At 45.2% G+C, this 27,415-nt stretch overlaps 1 protein-coding gene across 3 annotated transcripts in view; it reads right to left on the bottom strand.

Moving 5' to 3' along the window:
• SIPA1L3 (signal induced proliferation associated 1 like 3) overlaps positions 1–27,415 on the bottom strand; it is a 714,921-nt gene that overhangs the window by 544,788 nt on the left and 142,718 nt on the right. For all 3 annotated transcript variants that reach the window (XM_086938267.1, XM_086938268.1, XM_086938269.1), the window contains exon 2: positions 1,932–2,045. The gene's annotated coding sequence lies outside the window, so the exon portion shown is untranslated. The remainder of the gene's footprint in view (positions 1–1,931; positions 2,046–27,415) is intronic.

Here is a 27,415-nt window from a genome sequence, read left to right as displayed (position 1 = left end):
AACGAGGGGGCAGGACAGCAAGCAAGAGGGGGCAGGACAGCAAGCACAACCAGCGGGGGGGCAGGAGAGCAAGCACAACCAACAAGAAGGCAGGGGAGCAAGCACAAGCAACGAGGGGGCAGGACTGCAAGCACAAGCAACGAGGGGGCAGGACAGCAAGCATGAGGGGGCAGGACAAAGCATGAAGGGGCAGGACAGAAAGCATGAGGGGCAGGACAGAAAGCATGAGGGGGCAGGACAGCAAGCATGAGGGGGCAGGACAGCAAGCACGAGGGGGCAGGACAGCAAGCACGAGGGGGCAGGACAGCAAGCACGAGGGGGCAGGACAGCAAGCACGAGGGGGCAGGACAGCAAGCACGAGGGGGCAGGACAGCAAGCACGAGGGGGCAGGACAGCAAGCACAAGCAACGAGGGGGCAGGACAGCAAGCACAAGCAACGAGGGGGCAGGACAGCAAGCACAAGCAACGAGGGGGGGCAGGACAGCAAGCACGAGCAACGAAGAGGGGCAGGACAGCAAGCACGAGCAACGAAGGGGGGCAGGACAGCAAGCACAAGCAACGAGGGGGCAGGACAGCAAACACGAGCAACGAGGGGGCAGGACAGCAAGCACTCACCGGAGGACTCGGCAGCTTCTCGACTTCTTGCGGCGGCAGTCGGGCAGAAATGGCATCAGAAAAGCGTCAACATTTTCGCATTCGGGGGTGTGGTTTTTGCTGTTGAGTGACGGATGACGTCACGGAGTTAAAAACTGCAAAACACACGCCCCCGAATCTGAAAAAGACGTGGCTTGAACGTAGTGACGCCCCTCTCCTCCAATGGCTGCCCTCAGTTTAGGATGGCAGCCAATGGAGAAGAGGGGCGGGTTAAAGCCCCCATACTAAGAAACATTAAATCTCGGAGCGAGACTGCGCAAGCGCAGCCTACGGTTCAAGACCGAAAAACAGAGGTCTTAAAAACGTAATTTGATTTACAAGATAAGACAGAATCCATCATTGTATGCAGTATGGTACATTTAACTTTGAGGGGCAGGGGCAGAGCCCACGGTTATCCATAACCTGGACCAGTAAATTGGATTGCAACCCACCCTGATCTTTAATATTTAATTTTGCAGCCCTGGGACTGGTAGCTGTGATAATTCAAGAAAAACAGTGTCCTGGCCCAGTGTAGGGATTATGAAACTGCTGGATGGTTTCTTATGCAGATAAGATAGGTCATTCAATTTTGACACCAAAGCAACTGATTCTTTCAAGAGATTGAAGACATACTCCTTTCATGATTACTGTGGGCCCCACAGAGTATTCGACTACCATCCACCATGGTCTCTTTCCCTCATGTAGAGGTAACCAGACTTTTTCATCATTATCCAGCTACAGATCTTTCCCGGTATTCTTTTCCATCAGCACATATCCCAGTCAACCCTTTCCTCTTTAAAGCTTTACCAACTCGAGAAGTCACTAGGTTGAGGACTACAAATGTTATCTTAGTCATTATTCCCCTTACTCATTTCACACCAAATTTCTCATCCTCTCCTCCTCACCCTTCACTATCTTCTTTTAAGTAGAGCACATAGGAGATGGTAAAGCAGCAGGTGGCACTAAACAAAAACTTATGAATAAAGGTTGTCTAAATACACCAAGCCCTTCTCAAATCTATCACAAAAGCATCAGTGAATGGAAGGAAACTTCATAACAGAGAAAATGAACAGAGAACTAGAAAATATGAAGAAATGTTTGAGAAATTCTAAAATAAATACTAAAACAAATGTCAGACACCTTAAGAACATTTTAAATATTTTTAGCAAGGTTTGTGGTTTAGTAAGTGGAACACCACAAACCAAAGAGGCATACACTAAACATTTCTGTACTAGAGAAAGAATACTATAATAATTGGTGAGCTACAAATGAGCATTTACGGTTGGAATAATCTTTACCTTCTATGGCTCTTCTTTTATATCTCCATCCAAACTGGTCACAGCATCTCCAGGAAAGGCTCACAAGCTTTACGCCGTCAGCTCTTAGTCATGATTCTCTGGGGCTGAATTTTCCTACAGGAAAGGAGAAATCCGCAGAATTCAGAACAAGGAAGAAGATCTCTGGAGAGCACAGCTGGAATGAGTAAGTGCTGTGTAATAAGTCGTCACAAGTCACATTCCTAAACAATGAATATATTTCAATACAAGAATGTTTAGCTTCGGTCCGGATCTTCCATGAGAATGTAATGAATCGCCAAGAGTCATATAAAACACTCTAGCCAGACCTTTATGGAAAATGATTAATCTAACGGAAAGGCCCAAACCACGTGTCCTTTCTTACTTTAAAAAAACTGTAAATGAGGTGATAAGCGAGCAGTAAAAAACAAAAAGAGTAGGTCCAAGCAGTAAAATATGGTACATTATGAACAGACATAGTTGCATTTTTCATTTACACCCACACTCCGCTACAAGCTCTGAAGGTGGGAACATTTTCTGCCTCCCACAAAGTGCATTTGCGTTCGTTTTAGAACACAGAAAGCGGTGACTTTCTCATTTGTCAACAATAATAAATAGATATGAAATATTTACTAAACATGACATTGGCTTCTCGGCCATGTGCTAAGTGAACCTTCTCTGGAGAGGAACCTCCTCTCGATATGCTGCCAGCCAGTATCAAGGCATAGTGAAAACGTTAGAGCCAACAAAACTTTTAATTTGAAATCGTTATACTGTTAGCCCGATCATCAGAGACTGGGAAATCATCAAATTATACAGAACTGTGGTTGGCTGCACCCATTTGTGTTTTTCAAATTCTCACTTTAAAAAACAATATGAACCCACTTATTACACCGCACTCAGGGCTTTAAGGGATGGGGGGGGGGGTCTGTGGGGGTCTGAGCCCCCCCCCCCCCCCAAGTTTTTTTTGGGGGCGGGGGGCCTTTAAAGGGGGCTCTATTTTCGGGCCTCAAAGGTCAAAGGAAGGGTGACCAGATGTCCCGGTTTTTGTTTGGTGTTACTAGTGTGGGTACCATGTCTTGATAGTGAAATACTGCCAATTTCGTTTATCACTATTGAAAGGCTATCTTGCCCATAGGATAACATGGAGAATGATGTTTAACATGTTTACCTGCATATATACCCATAACTGCAAGATAGACATATGGAATCTGGTATCCCTGAACTCAGAATTTAATAACACATCCTTTAGTGAAGATGGTTTTTAAATTCCAAGTTTGGAAATAGGCCTTTTTGAAAGTGGCTACTTTCCTGTTAAACCTTTCTGTGTGCCTCTCTCTGCCTGGTTGTGTATTGACTGTCTGGTTTGTGAGTGACAGGGGCTGGGGCAACTCCAGGAGGCTGGCTGAGTCAGCACAAGGCTGAATAGACCCATCTGTATGTAGAGTGGTAGGAGGAGTAGCACCTGGGTCTCAAAAGGGCTGTGCCTGCCTGCCACAATGCTGGCTCCACCTCCTGCGGTACGTCTGATGGCCTGCACACAAGGCTAGTTATCTTGATGTAGACCACGCCCCTACTTGGATAGGCCACACCCCTTTGAGAAATTTGCCATGCCCCTTTTAGAGCACCACCAGGTTTTTTTTCCCACGTAAAGCCCTGACTACACTCATATGGCATACCCACATACCTTTGGTGGCAATACAGTGGGGAGTTACCACTGGGGAGACAGCATTTCACCAGCTCGATAAATACCACAAGCAGCATATAATGTTATGCTTCATGGAACCATTCCAGTACCACAATGAATAAATATCAGCAGTGGTCGAAATGTACAGTGAAACAATGCAGGCAGAAATGGTGTGCATACAGCATGCATGTATTGCAGTAATCACCTTACCAAATAAACGTTGCCTTTACCTTGGATACTGCACACCAATCTATACTTCAGATTGTAGCAGCTGGTTCTGGACATTTTTATTTTGGCTCGTTACCTCCATCTTTTTCGGGCGGTATTTCTTCCTATAATGCATATTGCCTGCCACGTGTTCAAGTATCTTGCTGCCCTATCACTCAGCTATGCTATGAAAGTGCCACAGGGCAGAACTGTGCAGACACTCATGTAGACTCCTCCCAGCACAGCACCTCTGCGCCATACATACCAGCCACATAGGAACAATATCCTGGGACATGTCACATAACCCTAGCAAGAACAAACCATAGAGCTTACCACCACCCTTACCATCTTGTGGGTACTCTATCGCCACAACTTACTTCACTCAGGTTTCCACTAGGGGTGGGTGTAACTTGCATAATTCCATGTCGCGTACTAATGAGATTGCACAGAATTACTTGACAGGAGTAGTTCTGCACTTCACGCTATTTTCTTTGCCAAAAATACCCCCTCGCATCCAAAATGGAAACATCGATGCAATTTGGGCTAAGAATTAGCACTAATTGTAGCAGAACATGAATACCAAGCACTCCCTCTAATTTACTCCTGGTATTTAGTGCTCTTTTCTCAGTCAAACTGAGTCCTCCCGAGCAGCCTCAGTCTGAAGCTCTCAGTCCTGGCCACTGAGACCCTAACATCTCCAAGAGCAGATACAACCACAAAAGAGACCCTCTGCACTCCCTCAGTTCCTTATTATCGGACGTGTCTGCTCAGGTTTGTTTAAAATTCATATAAGGTGTCAGTGGCGTTTCAGAAGACAACGGTGGTGGGATAGGGGCTCAGCATTTACCTTGATACGCTGGAAAGTTAAATTTCGTAAATGAAGTGCCGGTGGCTATTTTACTTGTGATAAGGTAGCAGTGGCGCCGCCCTCAAACTCTTGAAATGTCTTCATAAAGGTGGATCCTTAAGAGATATGTATAGGATAGGAAAAATGCAAAAGTACAATAAACATCACTTTCTAAGATTTGATCAAGGATTGCGTGCTTTGTATAAACTATTCAGGTGTCACAATACTTTACATATGAAAACTGCTATCCAGTACACAGATCTGTAAACTAAATTCGCTAACACTCCCTCGTGAATGTCCATTATTTTTCTTATTATTAAACGGTCAAATTCGAAAGTCGTTTTAGAGAAGTTTGCAGTTAATGCAATAGTTAACACTTTGGGTAACTGGTCATTTGATTAGACCTGGGTAGAAACTTTTTACACATTGTCGATAACCGATCAGAAATCTGTGCGGAACGTGCAGGTCAGCTGTCCAAACAGGGACAAGCCGACTCTGCCTTTCACCATGACAATGTTGATAAAAAAAAACCATAGCACTGGGTTGGGCAATACGAAAAACGTCTATTTATAGAATGGGAAAATGACAGGCTAGTGGTAGCATGCAACCTGATAAATACAGTATTTCAGGAAGAGTAATGGCCACAGCTCGCATGATGAGAATCAATCACTCAAGTTGGCAACTCCTAATAGAATCCTTCCATCGCTTGTTCCACTGTGACTGCACTCGGGGTTCTCCTTACTCCAGATGAACCCAGGGATCCCACAACTTCCAAATAAACTATTCTGCCCTACCTCCATCCAAATGTGACCATCTGCTTATAACCTCTTACTTGTTTCTACCATCCCCACAGGAACCAAAAATATCCAACACCCGGCAAGAGCCATCTGAGATCACGCATTCTCTCCCCCCCTCCCCAAGACAAACACCCGGCAACGCACCAAACACAAAACTGCATTTGTAATCAGTAGAACGTCCATCTCGGGTTTTAACAACCTGCATGTTCTAAAATACTCGGCGTTCAATCTAAATGTGCAAAGACAGTTTTTAGTACATTGGAATCCATAAAATGCTCAGAATATTAACAATCACATAAAATGAAATATATTCCCCAGGGGCACCCGGTCTGTCATATTTCAACAAATTGATAGACAAAACGACATTGGAAAATTATACATTTTTCAAATTATGCCAATCAGCACGAAAATATGTGCAATCTCTAAAAACAACAGGTTCAAACACATCTGCAAACTGCAACTGTGCATTCTAAATAGCCACTCCCAACAGTTTTAGGTAAACAACGTAATACCAAAACATGATAATTGATTGAATAGATCAGTACATACTCTTGAACATCACCCTCTGTACCCTTGTGCACTTACGGTACCAGGACCATAAAGCTGGTCAAGCACTGCCCTCCGAAAAGACTCCTATTTGTTCAACAACAATACACCCCATTTCCAATGAATATTCCACTAAACCATACTGCCGCCACAAAAGCGGTACAAAGCACAGAAACTTCAAAGGACACTCAACAGTCACAATACTCCATCTTAACCTTTATACCCTGGTACTACCACCATTGGCATAGCACTACACTGCACCAAGAAACCAGATTGCGGTCTATGCATTGTCAGCAAAACAAGAGCATTCCTCTAATCGCCTGCTAACATAACATCTTCAGTACATCTCAGGACTGAAGTCGGTCCCTGGTTCTCCCTGGGCTCGGCTAATCTGCCGAGCCAGGTAGACCCAGGACTTGAGAAGAACTCGCCTTCCCTCCTTCCGAGGCTCCAGTGACTCTCTGGGTAAGGGAGGCAGAAGGGGGGGAAGCTCCAGTGTACCCTGCAGTACAGCCTCTGACTTTCACTTTTCCCTGCCCACTCCACATATTTTGCAGAGGCCGGGGAAAGAGAAACACAGAACACTGAAAAGTTGAGAGTAACGACCTATACCAGTTTATATAGGCCATTGTTGCTCCACTGTCTTGAATGAAGCTCTCCGCATTCCAATATTATAATCAGTTATATTACACATTTGAAACGAAAGCCTATTGGACTAGAGGACATTTTCCCTCTAGAATCAGTATAACAAGTAATTACGAGTCTCTATCTGAAAGAACATGGGATTGGTCCGAAGGTTTGTTTTTATTTTTACATAATACAATCAATACAGGTCTATTTGTACAGACTGGAATAAAAAAGCACTAGCAAGGCCAAAATGTTGGGTTTGCATATTGAGTTAACGGCCTGACCTACTGCCTTTAGCAAAGCAACTGGGTACACTCATTTGCTATTGTAGCAGCAGCCTTACCGCATGAGGAGGAGAGCTGCTAACTGCTCTGAATCCTATTATCGGTCGGTTCGACAGCTCAAAGTGTTTGCTAAAGAGAAATGAACCTTTGGCATCCCTCGCAATTCATTTGTTTTTCTGTAAAGTGGAAATTTATCTTCCAGTAAAAAGTAAAAAACTTTAAAAAAAAACTTTTGTAGATGTTTGCATTAGATAAAAAATTGAACGTGACAAAAACTCTGATCATTGTATTTTTTTTACAATGCTAGCTGTACCCGGCCACGCGTTGCTGTGGCTCAGTTTGGTTAAATGGAAGAGAAAGAAAAGAATAAGTGCACGTTTCTAATATGTTTAATTTCACAATGCTTGTGGGTATACAATATGTTTTTGTGACTATTGTCTCTATGCGTCCCTTGTAGTTGTTGCACAGCAAGCAAATCAATAGGGTCTGTTCGGCCTTTCGATTAAAGACATGCACGTATTGTACACGCGCGTATTCGAATCCAACGTTGTGTATATATATAAACACGTGCTAATGTTGCAAAGTGAACCAACTCCTCCCCTCTCCCTCCACCCAACCACTTCCTGGTCTGCCATCCTGACACCAACTGTCCATCCCAATATATGTAGACTATTGTCTCTATGCGTCCTTTCTTAATATTGCAAAGTGAACTAACTCCTCCCCGCTCCCTCCACCCGAACATTTACATTTTTATTTATATAGATTATATAGATAAAACATTGCTTCATGCATTGCAGTACACCATTTCGTAAGCGGTGTAATGATACACCAAGGAGCAAATCAGATGAGGTGAGAGATAAATACTCTTCTGCACTATCCGAGAAGTGATTGATTCCATCTGAAAGCGACTAACCTACTAAAGCCAATGGTTGAAGAGGGCTGACCCAAATCCCACTCTGTTAATCGTAAATAACTGGGCATGCAGACCGCTGGGCTGTCGAGCTAGACAAAAAAAACAACTCTTCATGCACCTAATATTTTATTTAGGTCTTTAGAAGATTTGCTTGTGTGGAAGCATGCTTCCGGCGAAAGCAAACAAAAACTAAGCAGCTGTTTCATTCACTGATAGTCAAGCTTGAAAAATAGGCTATTCTGTGACTTTCATCAACCCCCTCTAAGCAGACATTTCCCTAGAAATCTCCTTTCTCTGAGGAAGACTGACTAATGCGTTCATCAGACTTGAAGAGTAAAAGGATGCCATCTACACCCGAGTCATAAAAAGAATTTGCTTATCCTCTGCCAGAATACGTTGTCTCCAAGATTCTTCCCTCGCCTGTCCCGCAATGGTCAAAGTTTTTTTCTCTATTCTGTGAAAAGAGCCAACAATCCGTCTACCACCTGCCACTCACTGGAAGGTGTGTGTGAATGAGAAAATGCTCCAGTCATTCAATAATGCTGAGACTTCTGCCACTGCAAAACCACCTGCAATTTGTGTTGCAACAGCAGCATGACTGAACCTAGACATTGTAGGTCAAGGCACCTACAACATGGAGATATTGACATCAGCAAAAATGTTGGCATCAGTGCAAAACATGGCCGAGGGTCAAACCCAATTACTTTCTTGATACCGTACTCTGCAGGTGCTCTGGATTGATGGAGAAATGAAGGCACGCTTGTAGATGACTTCCAAGTGCGAAACATTTGATGTCATGGTGCTTACAATGAAGGTTTTGGGTTAAAGTGGGAAAGGTGGTTCAGGACATGGTGAGAGGATATGCAACTCCCCTCTCTGTAGAGGCGTTATGCGGTTACCAAAATAAAGGTAAAGTGACACCTTTTTTCTGGTTACCTTTAAAAGGAATTCATCATTTATCGCCAGAGATGAGAACAACTGAAGTGCTAGGGACACCCAATTAAGGTCACAAACAACAAGGTATGGAGGGCCTTTTTGAAGTCCACCTAGGAAGTCGGCCACCACTTTAAGGAAGCAGCTAGAACGGTTTCAGATTCCTAGTCGCTTGTCCCAATTTCCAGAAACACCCGTGATGGGCATTAAGCATTTCTAGCTAGCCGTACGCTTGCCCACTTACAGGCAAAAGATGTTTATGAGGTTGACATCAAGCACAAGACGACAGTAGAGTTACCAATTGTCTAAGCTCTTCCTTGAAGCTATTTATTGCCTGCGACCTTTCACAAAGCATGCCATTCAGATCTCAGTCAATGACGTGCTGCCTCTATGCATCCCATGTGGGGGTGACTTCAGCACAAGGAGACTTACCGCAGCATCATTTTTCTGAAGCTTTCTATTGTCCTAGCAACAGAAAATTATGCACACTGCTGCAGCATCAGCGACTTGAGGAGGCCTAGCCCTGGTATTCCTGCATGTCCTCCAGGCTGAGACTTATGGCAGGTATGTAGGCACTTCCACCATAAAAATGATAACCTAGTGCCTTAGAGATTCACAGCCTGCCGAGGAAGAACCCCCGCAAGAGTTTCCAGCATTCTTTGAGAGTGAAACCTCTGGAGTTGGTGATTCAGGTGTGAGGTTTGTGTTCATGCACCAGTGGAAGACTGCACGAGTTCCGGTATGCGCCAATTCAGGCATCACAAACAAGTAATAAGAGAAGAGGTTTAGATGACAGGATTGTGCTTCCGTAAAGTGCTTTTCCGAATGCTGTTCTAAGCATAGGGATATTTAGGCTAGCTGTTGTTGGGACTTGATATTTACATGATCAGATGCAATAGCCAGGGTAGGCAAGGACTATGTGCGTGAGAGATTCTGTCACAAAGCAGACTATTCTAGTTCAAACTTTTTTTCTACTAAATTTGGGTTCACCTTTTGTCAAATAGAGTGAAATAAAGGAGGTTCGAACTCTGGTGAAAGTAGAGAACTACAGGTTGATTTATATTGCAGAGTTTAATAATAAAACGGATCCTTGGAGCCGTAGGCTCTCTCAATTATGGGTCGGGATCCCTATGGCACTTATGCAGGCTTTCCTACAGACTCCTCCCATTTTAGAAAAGCGTTGAAGATACTGCAGGGTAGATTTAGGTCAGAGCTTTGCTTTTATAGAGGGGTACTCTACAGCTGCCAATGAAGCTTTCTTATTCATTTCTGTGTACGAGTGGAAAGGCACAGACTGCACAGAATCATGCCGACATACAGTGGAAAGAAGTTGCAACGGATGAGGTGCATTGCTTTGTCCTTGACACTACCATGCACTGCTCTAGCTGGACCCCTATACTGTGTCCATACACTGTGTACAAGATTTGTAATATACCTCTAGTTTCAATGGCATCTCACCCCCTCCCCCAACTAAATGAAGAAGATTGTCCCCATGTGACTTTCATAAAGCAAAGGTGAGTATGGCAGAGCTTGTGAAGCATATGACTAATGATGTACGATACCTGGCAGGGGGTAGGAGGGAGAGACAGCACAGAGTACAGTGAGAGAGGACGCACAGAGTAGAGCGAGAGAAAGCGCAGATCTGTTTGTGCAGTGTGAAGATGAGGGCATATATATTAAGTCGGAAGTGAGGATCATCAGAGTGTTGCAAGAAGTCCATGTAGAAAGAGGTCCCATAGGGTGAGCAGGTTATGCCGACGACGTGTACGCTGTACTAGCTTTTTACGTGTGACTGGTAGCCAGGGATTATCTAGTAATGGGAGAAGGGGGGGAAAAAAAGAGGTCCGTCGCCCAATGTCTGCCTAAGCCTCTGCCATGACCAAAGGTCATGCACACAGTCTGAATGTGACTGGCATCTAATGGACACCCTTCAGTAGGAACAAAGAGTTGGAAAGGTCTCCCAACTGGCCCCGCTCGGGCTTCAGATATGGAACACGGGCATCTGGTTGATTCTACTGATGCGCATATTAGCATTGGTCTGCGAGATGATAGAGATCAGGACCCCAAATCCGCTGCAGTCGCAGGGGAGGATGAGAGTCTTTAGCATATGTAAGGGCGGCCCCCAGCCCAGGTGAGGTGTATAGGAAGACTGCACAGAGAGCTAAAAAAAGGTTCTGTGTAATGAGAATAGGAATATTTAAAAACAGGTACAGGAAGCGGGGAGTACAACCATTTTGACAATGGCCACTCATCCCACCAGGGACAGCAGCAATTTTATCCAGCGCTCTACCGAGTTGTAAGATCAGCGAGTGCAGGGCTGTAGTTGAGCTGTAATATCTAGTTTTTATCTCTGTGGAGTCGGATACCCAATATTTGGTGCTGTCCGTAGCCCATATTGAGCTGCATCAGTGAGGGGAAATATCTCCAATTTGATCCAATTTATCTGAAGGCCAGATAGACTGCTGAAACGGATGATTTCCTGGATAAGTAGGGGGAAGTTGTCTGATGGGTGATGGATAAATAATAAAATGTCATCAGCGTATAGGGAAAGCTGTAGGGAACCATTCGGAAGTTGAAGGCCTTGATAACTGACTAGAGGGTCCATTGCAATGATAAAGAAGAGAGGGAAAGGGGGCACCCCTGCCTGCTTCCTTTCCTCTCATGCTAGGGAATGCATCGGTTAATGAGCAACTGACCCAAATAAAAGCCACTAGATTTGGAAAATAAAAGCATGATCAGGGAGATAAAAGTGGCAAGGAAGCCCAGTTTGACCAAAACTGTCTTTAGAAAGGGCCACTCCAGGGAGTCGAATGCCTTTTCGGTATCCAGCACAGCACCTATTGCAGGTGTTGATGGGCCGATCTTATTATGAACTACAAAAATGGTGCATAAATTCAGGAGGTGGATCTGTGGGGAACGAAGCCAGATTGAACAGGGGATATAATCTGTTCCATTAAAGGAGACAATCTGGTAGCGAGGAATTTAGCTAATATTTTGTTATCAATGTTTAAAAGGGAAAGGGGTCGATAGGACAGGCAGAGATGGGGATCCTTACCAGGTTTCAACTGAAGTGTAAGAACTGCTTCAAGCAGCGTAGATGGCAATATGCCGGTAGTTAGAGATTCAGCATACATCGCAAAAAGGTGGGGGGCGAGTTGTTGTTTGAAGACTTTATAAAGGCCCCTGATAAGCCATCAAGGCCAGGTGCTTTAGACCCGCACAGGGTATCAACTGCCTGTATGATCTCCTCTACAGTAATCGGTTCACTAAGAAACTGTCACAGACCATCCAGGAGCCAGACCATCGCCACCTCCTCAAGATAGGACAATCTCTCATGGGGCATCAGACACACAAGAAGTATAGAGAGATTCGTAGTAATGTTGGAACTCTGCCACGACATTCTCACCGCTGAGTATCGGCGAACTAGAATCTGCGCACAATTTGGTAACATAACTATTTAAGCAATTGGGGCGCAGTAACCGTACAAGGGTGCGGCCAAGGCATTACCCTTCACCATGAAGACAGGCCTAAGCATGCATCCCCAAATATGCCAACTCCTTTTTGGCAAGGTCACAGAATTCGGACAATAAGACAGAGCAGTGACGCAGCCAAGGGTCCCCACCAGAAGAGGCGGCAAGATCTATATCCGTAAAGTCTGTTTCAATACGTTGTATTTTGGAGCGGATGTCGCAAAGGATACGGATGTGCTTAGAAATGCACACCTCAAAAATGTATGCCTTAAAAGCTTCCCATAGGGTGGCCTGTGTCGAAACTGTTCCTGTATTCAATGTGAAATATTCAATTATGGAGCATAGTATGTCGTTACAGAACAATGCGTCATAAAGGGTTTTGCTGTGGAACCTCTAGGGAATCAGTAGCTCAAGAAGAATAAGACTATGGTCTGATAGCATCTGCGGTAATAATGTGATCTCCGTGGCCCAAAGAGAGGCATTTGCAGAAAGGAACCAGTAGTCCAACATTGTACAGTTAGCATGAGGAGCGGTTTTAAAAAGTAAAACTGGGGTCAGACGGGTATCTGGCACAACAGACATCTTGTAATGTATAAGCATCTATGACATGTTGTAGCAGGTTCCTTACTTGAGGTTTGTTACAGGGTAGTGTGCTGGAGGAGTCAAGGTGAGGGCGGTGTGCCATATTGAGGTCCCCGTCCAGTATCACAGTCGATATCTAGGCATCCAATATGAGAATAGAGCTCCTGTAAAAATTCAGGATCATCAACGTTTAGGGCATGTACACTTATCAATAAGACACACTTGTCAGCAAGGATACCCTGAAGGAGAAGGTAATAACCATTCGGATCTGAAGGACAGTAGTGAAAAGCGAAAGGAACACGTTTTTGTATGAGAATGCAAAAGCCCTGCAGGAATATGAACTCTAGCCAGAAAAGTAACGATGCGTTCCCCAGACACTTGCATATGAAGAATCATCATTGGGTAACAGATGTGTTTCCTGAACAAATGCTATTTTGGCCCCATGTCTGTTCAAATAAGACAGTACCTGCTTACCCTTACGTGAATTATTTATTGCATGTGATAAGGGAGACTTCTATCACCCTTTTTATCTCGGAGTGAGGCATCAAAGAAAGGTAAGGGATATAGAATATGGCGCACAGTGAAGCAGTGGTGCGGGAAGTGTAGGATGTGCTATGTAAAACAAATATAGAGAATATTTAAGAAATGAGAAAAACAAGGCTCCATCACCAAGCACCCCCCACCAAACCAGATAGAAATACATCCAGTGAATCTCAAAAAAGAGAAACAAAAGACAACACAAGCCCAACAATTTGAGAGGAGTGTTTAACATGGGGGACAGGCAACAGTTCGGCGTGGCACTGCCAACTAAGAAAAATGTCCCTGAAAAGTATAGGAGAATCAACCGCAGGCATACAATAGTGATATGCACAGAAAGATTCTGATAGACTAATGAAAGGTGCCCAATATCAAAGGCACAACATTAGCGTTGTGTGAGTGCAGCCCACTGGTGAGGGATGGGACCACTGTCAGTCCAGCTCAATCTGGAAGAGTTGTCTGTGAAGAAGTGGAAGATCCAGCATGTTCTGGTGTAGTCTGCGAATGCGAAGGTTTGGATGGTAACTTTTTACAGAAAGAAGTCACCTCAGGTGGAGAGTCAAAGATGTGAGTCTTTCCATTGAGTTTGACTCGCGGGTGTGCAGGGTAGAGCATGACGTAATTGAGTCCTAATTTGCTAAGAGAGTTCTTAACGTCACTGAATTTTTGAAGGGCCGCCTGTACAGTGATGGTGAAATCAGGATAGGGTGAGATGGTGGCACCCTGGTAGCCGAGAGAGTCCCGCTTTTGGGCCAGGCAGAGGGATGTGCCTCTGTCCTTCTAACTGAGGAGTCGCGCTATGAGAAAGCAGGATGGGGTACCCTCAGGAGGCAGCGGGCCTATGGAGTGGTGGGCGCTTTCCACTGCAAAAGTAGATGAAAAGCCGACATTATCAAAAGGTTCAGTAAAGAACTACTCTACAAACACATCTGGTTTCCCCATATTTGTGGTTTCCACAATACCAGACATGTGGATGTTCCGACGGGACCTGGCTTCTAAGCCCTCATTCTTAATAGCAACTTGCTTTAGAATGCGTTCTATCTTATCCATGCGTTTCAACAAAGTAGCAGTGCCATCCTCTGAGCCTGATATCCGCCAAGTCAGACCCCCACCCAGCATGCATCACCATACAAAGCTCCAATAGCACTAATACTAGCAGTACACCAACGCCACCGATAACACATCAATGCCCACCACTAACACATCACCACCAGCAATACCAAGCATTGGCAAAGTCAGTACGCTTGGCTTTAGTTTGCTATTGCATGGAAACATTTCTACATGCATGTGGTGTCACATTTAACTCAGACCTAGCCGCACAGCCAATGCTTGTTTCAATGAACAGGTAGGTGCACGGGAAACATGGGTGTTGTCTCACTCTTCTGTAGCAGTGTAAACAATTAAAATGAATTAATCATTCATGCTTGCTAAATTTTAGTAAACAAATCCTTACCTAAAAAAACGCGGCCGTCTTGTTTCGGCTAATGGGACCTTAATAGACTAACTGCCTGTAGTATGAACTATTCGTTCGCCGTTTGTCTGTACCATGACACGGCTCGTACTGAATAATACAGCTGCCCGGTGGTATCCACTTGCAAGCAGCGCAGCGCCAGCCCTTCCCGCTCCCCCACCCCTCCCGGGCCTTTGTGCGCGTCCTGCAAGCATGAAGAGGAATAAATATGCCCTGGTGTACTGCATAGCGACAAAAAAGGAGCAGGAACCGGTTTCGCCGGTTACGTCTGATGCGGCTCGAACCAAATCTCACTTTCAGCAGCCACTGAAACCACGTCAGCCCCACAGAGTAAACACGATTCCGGCCGCGAGTTGTGGCGAGGTGAAGAGGAGGTTAGCGCGCCAGACAACGACGTGAGACTATTAAGGCCTGGAGAAAGGAGCGGCGCTCGCTCAGAAGCTTCTCTTTCAGCACAGCCGGAGGTTATTTACAACACAGCGGACATCTGCTACTTCTACATTCCTGAAGTTAGGAAACCGGGCAGTAATCACGAGTGACATGCCAAATGTACAAGTGGTTTGTTAGTATACGCAGTGGCAGGCGCGCACGCGCTGAAGGACACTGAGGGTTTGGCTAGTTCTGCTGCTGGGCCTGCAAACAGGTGCACGAGGCCGCTCACACCAGCTGTGGGAGAAAGAAGGGAATGCGAGTAGTGTTCGTCTTCGCACGAGGCAAGAGCACTTTACGTTCGTTCCGAATCATTTCTCTCCACAGAATTACTCTTTAGTACGAAAGCTGCGTTTTTTCCAAAGGTCCGCTTACACAGGATGTGACTGCTCACATTTACACAGGAACATAATTAAGAACTTTCAATTCACACAAGGCAGAGGGCACACATTTCAACTACGTACTGCTCAACTACGGACGCCCTATCCAGGAAGGTCCAGTCTTACCTCAAAAACAGCACACAGAAGCTCAGACACTTGAAAGACTTGGGTGGTGTGCTGTTACAGATGGCCCGCTTGTTAGCATTATATAGCGTGCCAAAGCCCCTCTCCCGAGTTACGGTCTTAAAGACGACTATTACACAAGGCATCTAGATCTATATTAGAACATGCTGCGCAACGTGCCTAAAAGTCAGTAAAAAATAATAAAAATGGCCAGTGTTGACCGCGTCGTAGTGTTTTTTACTTTAAGACATGATGCATAGCAGAGGTCTGCTGTGCACAATGGCTAAAAATAGAGGGGAAAAAGGGCTATGACCCGGCCAGTGTTTACCGTGTCATAGTGCTTTTTGTAAACTAACCATTAGAGTGTGTGTTTGGGAAGGGGGTTGGGGGCATTGCAGGGAGACGCATAATATCTGCAGGTAAACAGGTTGTCTTGTATTGCCATTATGGACAAAGGTGATCTGAGGAATACAAATATATATATATATATATATATATATATATATATATATATATATATATATATATATATCACAAACTCGACCCAAAGGTATTGCAGAGCTTTACATGTGCACCCTTCCCTTCGCATTGATAACATTGTATATTCCCTGTCCTTCTGAGAACACAAACTATGTTCCTAGTTCCTAAGAATATAACATGTTCACTGGGAATCATAACATGCCTAAGGATTCGATGTGTGTCTTTAGCTATGTCTCCAGCATGCCCAACAACATTATGTCCATCCTTGACATATGACCCAATGCCCATTAAAACTTTACGTGTGCCTCTGAACACCAGACAAGGAGGCCTGGAGGCTCTTCATTGTGGGCCTGAGCAACAGTGGGTTGTAGCTGAATGTTGTAGGCAGGAGAGTGGTGCCTGCATGCTGAGAACATTGTTTCAGCAGCCGTGGGTTGCAACATGAAGTTAATTTATTAGCAGACACTGCAACAGGCTCAGTGAGAGATGTTTGATCCCAGAGGCAACAGGAAGCTTCCTGAGTGCACTTTGTGCTACAGGGGATTCAGTTTCAATGCGCTAGGTAGGATAATCTCTCACCACCAAAACTCCTATCGGGTGAGGTAGAGCATGCGCATGTGCCAGCGAGAAGGGCCCAGGACGGAAAGCTAGTGCTTTTCCCATGAATCTACAGTTCTCTCAGAGAGCAGGTGTCCGTCTTCGTGCGCTAGGGCCCTTCCTAATTTTCAAAGTGGTTAGTTTACTACTCAGTAGGATCCAGGTATTACTAACAAGAAGATTCGAAAGGGGTTAACGAATGACCGCCTCCACAAGTGGGGAATTCGACATTTTATCAGCAAAAAAAGGAAACATTGTTAATTGACACTGGAGGAGAGAAGATTAAAGAAAAGCAACAAGAGGGAGGGTGGGAAACTCAAGGGGGTGGGGGAAATGCATGGAGAGCGGAAAGAGGGCAGAGAGAGGGTGACACATAACAAGAGTGGAAGAGGGTGGGGGAAACATGACAAGAACGCGACTAGGGCAGGGGGTGGGGAGAATGTACAGAGTCATGCACTCTTGCATGACTTATTTTTTTTAAGTATATGGAGCAGAATGAGACCTTGACACGGGCCACAAACAGGAAACTATGCAAGGTCATGCACCAAGGCAGGGACAGAAGCCACAAAAGAAGGCATGAGGATGTGATCAGCCGGTGTGACCAGTGAGAAGTACAGAAACAAGCGTGACAGGGAATCCAACCAATGGTAAGTAATGGGTGGGCTCTAATCTCGTTTTTAAGCTTTATTGAGCACTGTAGGCAAAACCGAAAAATGAGCGAAACAAAGACAAGCTTTGGCATGTTGGAACATAAGTTCTGTACCAGCCATCACTGGCCCCCTGTCACTCCACTATCTTCAATGCAGCTACCAACATTTCGATGTTCTAATTAAGCATTATTATTCAAGGTGAAGGGCACCTCAGACAGTTACTGACCAGGATGTACAACCCGGTTATTAACTACCTAGGAGTGTCCTCCCACTTGGATAATATAGCAACAGTAAATAATATCCTTACAATTTAGGTTGAAATTCACAAAATTGTTTGATGCGGGTCACGTCTACAACTCTTGTCTCTTTTGTGGGTACCCTAACTGTGGTCTGGTCGCTTGTGGAGCCTTGTGGACGCTTGGTGCTTGATAGAGCATTGCGACTCTGACACACTGGAGTTCCTAGATATAATTTGTCTGCATGGTTACTCTCGCACATCATGGTACTACTAAGCAGCAAGATTACAAGAGGAACACCTGTTGGATTCCTTTTTAGGACGAGCCTGGCGTACGCAGCGCGAAGCGATGTCGACAGCGAGCTCTATTGTTGTGTTGTGGACTTGCCTCGGAAGGGAGACCGGAGATGGGCACGCAGAGAGCTTTTGGCGATTTGAGCAGGTGTACGCGCACATCTCCTCTCCCCCTTCAAGGCCACGCGGATGTGCACGCTCACACCGTGCCTACAACACACGCATGTCGCTTTCACTTTCCCTTGTCTCATATCTGATGGGCCATCTCCCGCGACTTCTGTTACTTCCCTCCCCTCGCTATTCTAGCCCCCACCCCACTCTCTCTGCTGTTGAAACGCAGTGCGCAGTCCTCATTTACAGTTGAGGTACAGACCTGCACTGTAGAGAAAACAAATTCCTCAGCTGCGCACTTCCTAAAGCAGGCACAATGCACAAGTACCATTTACGTTTCAGTGTTAGTGCACGGTGCAGTGACTACCTTACACGTTCTAACACATTCTCCTTTTAATGTCACACTCAGCTGCGGGGCATAATGATCTGCACACGCATGTCCTGATGACTACATGAGCTATGATTATTCCTACAACAATAACACAGTTACAGCAGGCAGCTGTCCCGATTTCCTATTCAGCGGGATGCCTTCAATAGCTATAGTCGCCACCCAAGGTTCCCACAACCTGGGATGTGTAACTTTACTTGCACTCTTGCGCCCTCCTACTTGGTGTGGTTTGCAGGCTCAGCAGTGACGTCACTTATGTACGACTGTTGCTGTTCTTGGTAAATTTTGACGTCAGGTTGTGGGGTGCACAGCGCCCCGCTCGCTGTTACCATGGAGGTGCTCATTCCTTCCTTTGGGTACGAGGAGAGTGACCTGGAGCCCAAAGGGTACACAGTAAGGAGGAGCAGAGCCGGGGTAGGGTTTCAGGGCACAGAAAGACCATTAGAGTGGCGTGCAACCACCACTGTCATTCGTGTGTGCACCACAAGCTCACGTTTTGCATCACTGCGAGTCTCTGATAGTGCGACTGAATGAAGCTGTAACAGCATCATTGCATGATGCAGATAGCATCACTTAGAGTTGGGTCATGCGGGTTTGGGAGCATCAGAGCACGAGGCTGGGCTGCAGTATGGGTTGAAGCTTTGTAGCATCCAATTATTGATATGCTTGCGTGATATCTTTAATTGTTCTGTTTTGTGACTTTGCAAGATTAGCTTTATCCATTACTGACCTGTGGGTATTCTGGCGACCAGTCCACAGATAATGGCCAGTTCCTCAGTTACTACGCCTCCCGTCCCAACTACTGCAGACCAAGATGTCTGAGGCAGTGGAATAGTGCTGAGTGACTGAGAGAGCGGGAAGGGTGGGGCAAGCGGCAAACGACAGGACTGACTGCGTTTCCCATCAGGACTCCCTTGTGTGACCTTGAGATCTCATGACTATTTACTTCTCCATGCTCCACCCAAAAGCCGACATGCTTACTATTCATATATCCATGGACTGGCAAGTACAACATGCAGTACTCTGAAAGTGCCACACCCATCCACCCGCCTCTCCAGTTATGCATCCAAGCTCCCACCTACCTACTCCACAATCGAGTCTTTAACCAACCTGGTGATCTTTTAAAGTGTTAGTGTGCAAATATTCACCTCAAATTGGGCCAATTGAGTGAGCAAGTCTGTCTTCCTTCAGAGGATTTCAGGGGTCTCCACTCAGAACATTTCCCCCCAAAAATGAGGCCAAGTTGTGCATTTTTTGCACTGTTAGTGTAAATATTAGGGCCCATATTTATCATAGTGCTGCATTGCCCTTGCGCCCTTGGTGGCACAAGGGCGGCGCAACACTAAAGTCACATTTATCAAGCCACAGAAGGTCACCATGCATGGCTTGAAACATCTGGGGTAACACAGTGCAGTGCGAGAATCTGCTTTGCGTTTCTCTGACCCAGGGAGGCATTCCTTGGGTTGAGTATGGGAGTTCGCACACATCCACCAATGGATTTTGGCGCATTCCCAGATTTACCATTAGTGGTAGACCTAGGAATGCGTCAAAATGCTACCCCTCCCCAGGTAAGGCTTAACAAAAGGGTAATATATTTATTTCTCGTCTTTTTTTAGGTAGAGCCTGGGCACCGCATGCGCTGCTCAGTGAGGCATGCAGCATTCAGGTAGGGAATTGAAGCTTCGCCCACACTCCGCCCATATTTTTCAAATGGATTGTGTGATTGTAAACTGTGGCTGTTCATTGGTCAAAAGGCTTAGTAGTCCCTTCTTAGTACTGCCTTGTCTCATTTTGTAACCACCCAGTGGTGACACCCACCGTTAAGTGTGTTGTTACTCAGTAGGCTTTAATTTCAGCCTCCGAGCACTTTTTTCTAAAATAGCTTTGTCCTGCCTGTTGTTGCAGACAGGACACGCTCTCTCCTTAGGCTTTTAAAAAAAATATTATGGCACATATTTGCAATGCAAAAGGTCTCACATTTACGAGAGTTAGACCTATTGGCATTGTAAATGATAATGTCTTATTTATCTGTTTTAAAAAGAAGACATAAATAAAAGGCAGTCATTTACAATACCAGTAGCTCAAACTCTCGTAAATGCGAGACCTATTGCTTTGCAAATGCTTGCTTTTTGTGATGGGGCTGCCATGATTGTCCTATACACGTGCATTGTAGTGAATGCTTTGTTATGAAGCACAGAAAAAGGATCATATAGGAAAGCGTATTTAAGTCACAATATAAAAAAGTATTGGTGGTGCCATACTAATTTAAAGAATTGTGGTGAAACAGAAGGTGATTTCACCCGTGATCAAATCTGATTGAATATATGAGCTTTTAGAGAAAACAGTTTTCTCTCTTAATGTTCTAATGGAGATTACGGTTAATGCTTAATACCAAAAGGAGGACAGAAATTCCCTAAAATAACGTTTTTAACAGAACTTAACATTTTACTACCTTCCTCACTTCTATCTCCACTTTGAGAAAGTGTGTGGTGTGTGTGTTGTTGGTGTGTGTGGGTGGGTGTTGTGTTTGTGGGGTGGATGTGCGCGCGTGTGTAACATTTTGGTAAAAATCAAAGGGTTTTGGCTAACGCCAAATCTAAAAATCTGTGTATATTTAAGCATAGCAGCTTAGAGAAATGCACCTCTAAAAATGGTTGTCCGCACTGATGCTCATTTTTTGCCCGTAAGCTTGATATATTAGTGGGTTTACTGCCCGCTGCCAGCAGAATATACCAGTAGGTGTACTGTTCTTTGCTATCAGGCGGGGAAGGAGATGGAGAAATAAAGCGATGTCACAGTGCATCTTCCTCCTAGATGAGTCGGGGGATTGAGTGACAAGGTGACGCGGAGAGATACAACACAAAAACATGTTTGGTTGGGGGTAAAAGCAAGGCAACCGAATCTGGGAGCAGGAATTCTCTGTGAATGAAAGTAAGTAATCGGCAATGAAGAAGTTGTTGCAATGAAGGCACTCAAAGCAAATGTGTGCAGCAGACATGGCTGATGAAGGCGAACAACGAGGCAGCCATTAGCTTGTCCAAGAACATGAGATTTTTTCTTCTTCGAGGAGGATTATTCACCCTATCTTGGCAGCTTTTTTTAGGTCTCGCTAGAGCCTGCGCATGCGCTGTCTGACGAGAAATTTAGTAGCTGGTTTTAAAAGTGCTACCCACAGGCTTTGCTATTACGTGCACAAGCGTGCGCAACGTGCACAGCTGGCTTCTGGCTTGCTGTAATGGCTCATTAAGCCTTACAGCGCGCGTATGACTCCCCTCCCCTACCCCCTCCCTTCTCCCACTCCCTCCTCGTCATGATCATTTTCACTTTCCCGCGCGTAGAACTTCTTGATTATTGGGACCATTAGTCTGTGGCTTTCCCTCCAAGGCGAACGTACTGAAACACTGTTTCCCTAGTGCTTAAAATTATAAATATTTGTAACCTTATACAGACTGTACAGATGTGTCATGGAAAACATTGTGCATGGGTGTAACGCAAATCATTCGGAGTACTTTTCCAGACCGGTGCCGCTGAGTGCAGTGTGCTTTGTGCTCTCTCCCCGTGCGTCGCTACTCACTCACCGCTGGGCCTGCTAGGGACTATTTCTGCCACTGCAGCTGCCGCTCGTGCACTCGCGAAGCCGCCCCTCTCTGGCAAGCCTCTTCAGTGCGTCGAAAACAGGAGGATGGCACACTCTGCTGACTAGAACACGAAAAAGCCGGATCTGTTGGTGTTCTCCAATAAAATTGTAGAATGACATTAACCAAACGCCGCTAACGATAAATGTAGGCTAGTGAGTCCAACAGCCTCTCTGAGTGGGAAGAAGGACTCAGAGAGCAGTCGTTGTACACCGAGGCCAGTCTGCTCTCAAACCAGCAAGTCCGGCACGGGCGTGACGGGAAAGAAGTATGTTTCCAGGGTGTACTAAACGATTACTCAAGAATGATATAAAACATAACACCCTTAAGGTAATCCATGTCAACGGTGTAGACCCTGCTTCCTGCTCACTGCTCATCTCCCTCTTGCTTTCCCGAGCACTATTTGTTTTTTACTAAATATTGTATATTGTAGTTTTTTAAAACGACTGAGACTGGATTCTGTTAAGCAGGGAGAGGAGTTGGCCTGGCTGTCTACCTCAAATCTGGGCAGCCGGGTTCAAGTCTCGGCAAGGACGCGCAACATCGTGTAATTCTGAGTAAATCACTTAATCTCCCCTTGCCGAACAAAAAAAAGCATTGGCATAGCCAATATGTCTCGCCTTTGGTACCTTCTGTTGCATGGCTAAACACTTATTAGGTCCCAAATGCGAGACCTTTTGGCTATGCCAATGCTTGTCATTACTTGTTTTGAACACTCCTTAAAGTAGAGCGATTTGGAAGATCGAGTCTGATCCCAGTACAAGGTTAAAAGCACACACGCCAAGCTGGAAAGACGAACCACGGAAGCCTTGTCTACCTATCTTCTATAGGTCACTACAAAGACGGAGCATTTCTCCCTCTGTACATCAAAATACTTTGTCTTGGAGTGGGGTACGCTTGCGAGGTACATTATTAACACATTCTTTTCATATACTACTTTATATCACATTTGTGCAGTTTCTAAGCAATGTAAATACCAGGTGTTATTTTTGCAGAATTTAATGGTACAACATTGAAAGTTGCGTTAGTTTTGTAGCAATTTAAACCTGTCGCCTGCAGGTCAATTCATACATCAGCAGGCAAGCTTTCAATTCACTGACACATTCAGCCTGCTTTCATAACTAACTCGAATAGTTAGCAGAAGAAATAGTCCCAAGTGTGAATCATGCATATAAGAGTTTCTTAGCAAAAGGAATGGGGAGAAATATGGTAAAGTTAAGGTTAAAGAGGGCTAAAGTTGTGCTTCACTACTGTAAGAAAAAATGCATATTTAAGTGGATTAGAGAACGTATAAGCGAAGAGAAGAGCAAAGTGATCCCAAAGATGGGTTAAAAGGAGAAGAAGAATAAAACAAACAGTAAGAGACGAGATTCAGAAATAGGCAATATCTTTGAAATATAATGCAGTTAGCAACGGAGGAGACACGTGGAGTAATACAAATGTATACCTCACATGAGATGAAATCAGCCCATTGAAGAATAAAGCACTAAAGGATATGGTAAGGCTACATACGTTCTAAGGAAGAGCAAAAATACTTTGAGGCTGAGGTGTCCACATACGACCAGGAGGGCTGGATCGTGATAATATTTTTTAGACACCCTTGACTATGTAAATAATTTCCAATTAGCGTTCGTAAATATGGATGCACTAAAAGCCTGCTCACCTGTACTTGCGCTGAAATCCTTGCTTTACACAACAAAAGAGGCTGAGAGAAGAGATCATGAATAAGAATTTAGTATAATCAAATGTATGCTTACCATATCAGTATTTGCATTAGACAAGGCATTTGTAGCATTCAGGATTTTACCCGCAGCGATATGCTGTGTATTCTCATGCTTTTTTTTTTTTTACTGATTTAAACAGTAGTGATCACATACCTCCCTTCAGAGGCAAAGTAAAGCAAACCGCCTGACACTGGCAGCATCAGTAAATGTTTGAAGAGAAGGTGTGGTTAAAACCAGACAAAGCAGGGTTAGCGTTTACTGTACTCTGGTGTTGGTCCACAGTGAGACACTAGTGTACATACTGTTAAACATAAGTATGGATATTGTTTAAGTGTAACACTAACTTCAACTTGTGAAACAATATAAATGCTAGTGATACGAAAGACTAACGCCACATTGCATTCAAGTCTCAGAGGCGACCTATTCAACACTAAAACTGCTGTCTGACACAGCAGGTGCTAGCAAACACTAGGTTCTCACCTCAGCTATTACGGTTTGTGACCTACCTTGCTAGGATGTGTGTATCAATCAATCAATGTAAAGCGCGAATACTCACCCGAAGGGTCTCAATGCACTTGGGGAAGTGGGGGGAGAGCTGCTGGTCCGTCAAAGGCGCTTTCGTTCAGTCGACGAGCCATGTCTTGAGGTCCATCCTGAATTAATGCAGTGACAAGGATTGCATGAGTTGGAGAGGCGCGGTGTTCCAGGTCTTTGTTGCGAGGTAGAAGAATCTTCCCCAGGCTATGGTCTTGCGGATACGTGGGACGGTAGCCAGGGCCATTTGGGCGAAGCGGAGGTGTCTGGAATGGGAGGCGGTGGTTAAGGTACGCAAGTCCTGCATCATGTAGGACTTTGTCGGCATGTGTGTGTGGAGCTTGAAGGTGATTCTTTTGTTGACTGGGAGCAAGTCTAGATTGGATGTGGCTGGTGATGTAGTTGCGGCGAGGGATGTTGAGGATGAGTCTGGCAGAGGCGTTCTGGATGTTCTGCAGATTCCTGATGAGCTTCCTAGGTGATGCCGGCGTAGAGTGTGTCACCGTAGTTAATTCTGCTGCCCACGAATGCATGGTTGACCGTCTTTCTGGACTCAGTGGGGATCCATTTGAAGATCTTTCAGAGCAGGTGTTGTGTGTGGAAGTAGGATGATAAGACAGTGTTGTTCTGGAGATTCATTGTGAGCGAGGATCCGCGTGTGGTTTGTGGGCTTGGAGGAGGTTGCACGTTCTGCAGGCCACCAGGAGTCGTCCCAGGCGAATGGGATGGAGCCCACAATGAGGACTTCGGTCTTTTCCGAGTAGAGCTTGAGGCAGCTGTTCTCTTCTTCCAGGCGGCAACAGCTTTCATCCCGTCCTGAAAGTTGTTCTTGGCAACTCTAGCTTCGTTGGTGAGGGAGAGAATCAGCTGGCTGTCATCGGCATTGGAGACAATGTCAAGGTTGTGGTTTCTGACAATTGCTGCGGACGGGCCATGTATATGTTGAAAAGCGTGGGGCTTAGAGAGGAGCCATGTGGTACGCCGCAGCTGATCTCTGTGGGTTCCAAGAGGAACAGAGGTAGTTTGCCTCTGTGGTCTACCGGTGAGGGAGGAGCGGATCAATTCCAGGGCTTTGTCGCGGATGCCGGCGTTGTGGCGTCTTGTGCATAGGGTGCGGTGAGAGACAGTATCGAAGACTACTGAGAGGTCCAGGAGGATGAGGTCTGCAGTTTCGCCTCGGCCAAGGAGGGCACGGATGACGTCTGTGGCAGCGAGGACGGTGGTTTCAGTGTTGTGGTTGCTTCAGAAGCCAGATTGAGAGAGGTCTAGGATGTGGTTTGCTTCAATGAACTCGGAAAGTTGGGGTGGTTGGCCTTCTCAATGACCTTGGCTAGGAAGGGGAGGAGAAAGATGGGTCTGAGGTTCTTGAGGTCTGTTGGAGTGTATGTTTGTACGTACGTATGTATATGGTATTTCTACAGCGTAAACCTAGCTAAAAGGCAATGGAGCACTCTACATGGTCAAAGGTCAGCATAAAGTCAATAACTAAAAAGAAAGGAAGCTAGGTTGTGTATGGTAATGGATGGTCATGTAGTGATCTTTAAAGTGGTAAGTCTTCAACTCTGTCCTACATTGGAGCAGCATTGGGGCAGTCCTGATGGAAGATCCTGGGTGCATAGATGGAAAAAGACGGCTATCTCGCTTTAATTTTTTTTTACACTTTTTAGTCTACAGGTTGTTGGTGTCCTGTTGTGGGTGAGCAAAGATCCACCAGAGATGGTGACTTTGTCTGCAAGATAAGCCGGGTGCTGAACGTGATAGCTTTATAAATGATGCAGCTGGCTTTGTATATGGTGCAGGCCAGCAAGGGGGGCAATGGAGTTCCACCAGGATGGGGGTGATACTACCATATTACTTCAATCCCTGAATCAGACACATTGCATCACACAGGATATGCTTAAGGTGTGCCAGTGCAGAGTGTGGGAGTCCATGGAGAAAGGCATTAATACCACTGTCTAGATGCAAGAGTATGATGGCCTGAACAGCAATTCTTAAGTCACGTTCTAGAACAAATGGTGTGACTTTCTTTAGAATAGAGAGCTGGTACCAGCCAGTCTTTGTTTCTGGTAATATGTTCTTTGAGGGTCAGGTTGGTGTTGTTGTCCAGAGTGAATCTATGTGACTTGACATGAGGTGAAAGTTGGGGCTCAAAGCAATCAAGATTCAGGTAATTTAGCTTTAGGTTATTACTATATCTTGTTTATTCTTGGCAAATTACAAGCAATCTGTTTTGGTTGGGTTGAGATTTAGGTAGGCACTGGACATCCTGGACTGCATCATGTGTAAGTAGTGTTTGATGAAATGGATATCTGAAGCAGAGAATACTTTCAATTAGTGTTGTGAATCATTGACATATTGGGAAATCTTGTTACTATTACAGGTGAGTAGAGCACCAAAAGGTTCCATGTATAGGTTGGACTTTACAGGAGACCGACTGGAGCCCTGGGGGACCAATTGGTGACAAGAATCCTTTGTGACCTTGACACGCTTATGTAAACAAACTGGTGTTGGTTGAAAAGACAGGAGAACAAGTGAAGGACATTACTGATGCATCCCAGTTGAGACTCCAGGGTGCGGATAAGGGTGGGTTGTTAGACGGTGTTGAACAGCTGAGAGGTCCAGCATTATCAGAAGGCAGGGGTAATCTTTATCTGTGGTCAAGAGGGCATCGTTTACGATGTGTACGGTTGTGGTTTAAGTTCTGCGGTGTGAACTGAAGCCAGACTGGTAGTTGCGCAGATGTTGTTGAGCCCGGATGCAGTGTTGGGATTGAACATTGACAGTTTTTTTCAATGAGCTTGCCGATGAATGGTAGGTGATTGATGGGCCAATAGTTGGCGAGGGCGCCAGGATTTCTTCAGGAGTGGGAGGATCTGGCTTGTCTGGAGTGCTTCTGGTAAGTTGCATTGAATGAGAGATGTATTGACAATGGCAAGTAGAGTAAGAGAGCATCTCCACAGAGAGCTGTGATCAAGGATGATGGTAAGGAATCATCTTCAAAAGAAG

The sequence above is a fragment of the Lissotriton vulgaris genome, chromosome 9, assembly GCF_964263255.1.
Source record: "Lissotriton vulgaris chromosome 9, aLisVul1.2, whole genome shotgun sequence".
Classification (NCBI taxonomy): domain Eukaryota; kingdom Metazoa; phylum Chordata; class Amphibia; order Caudata; family Salamandridae; genus Lissotriton; species Lissotriton vulgaris.
Note: the sequence above shows the minus strand (reverse complement) of the source record. Positions and strands in the feature narration are given on the sequence as shown.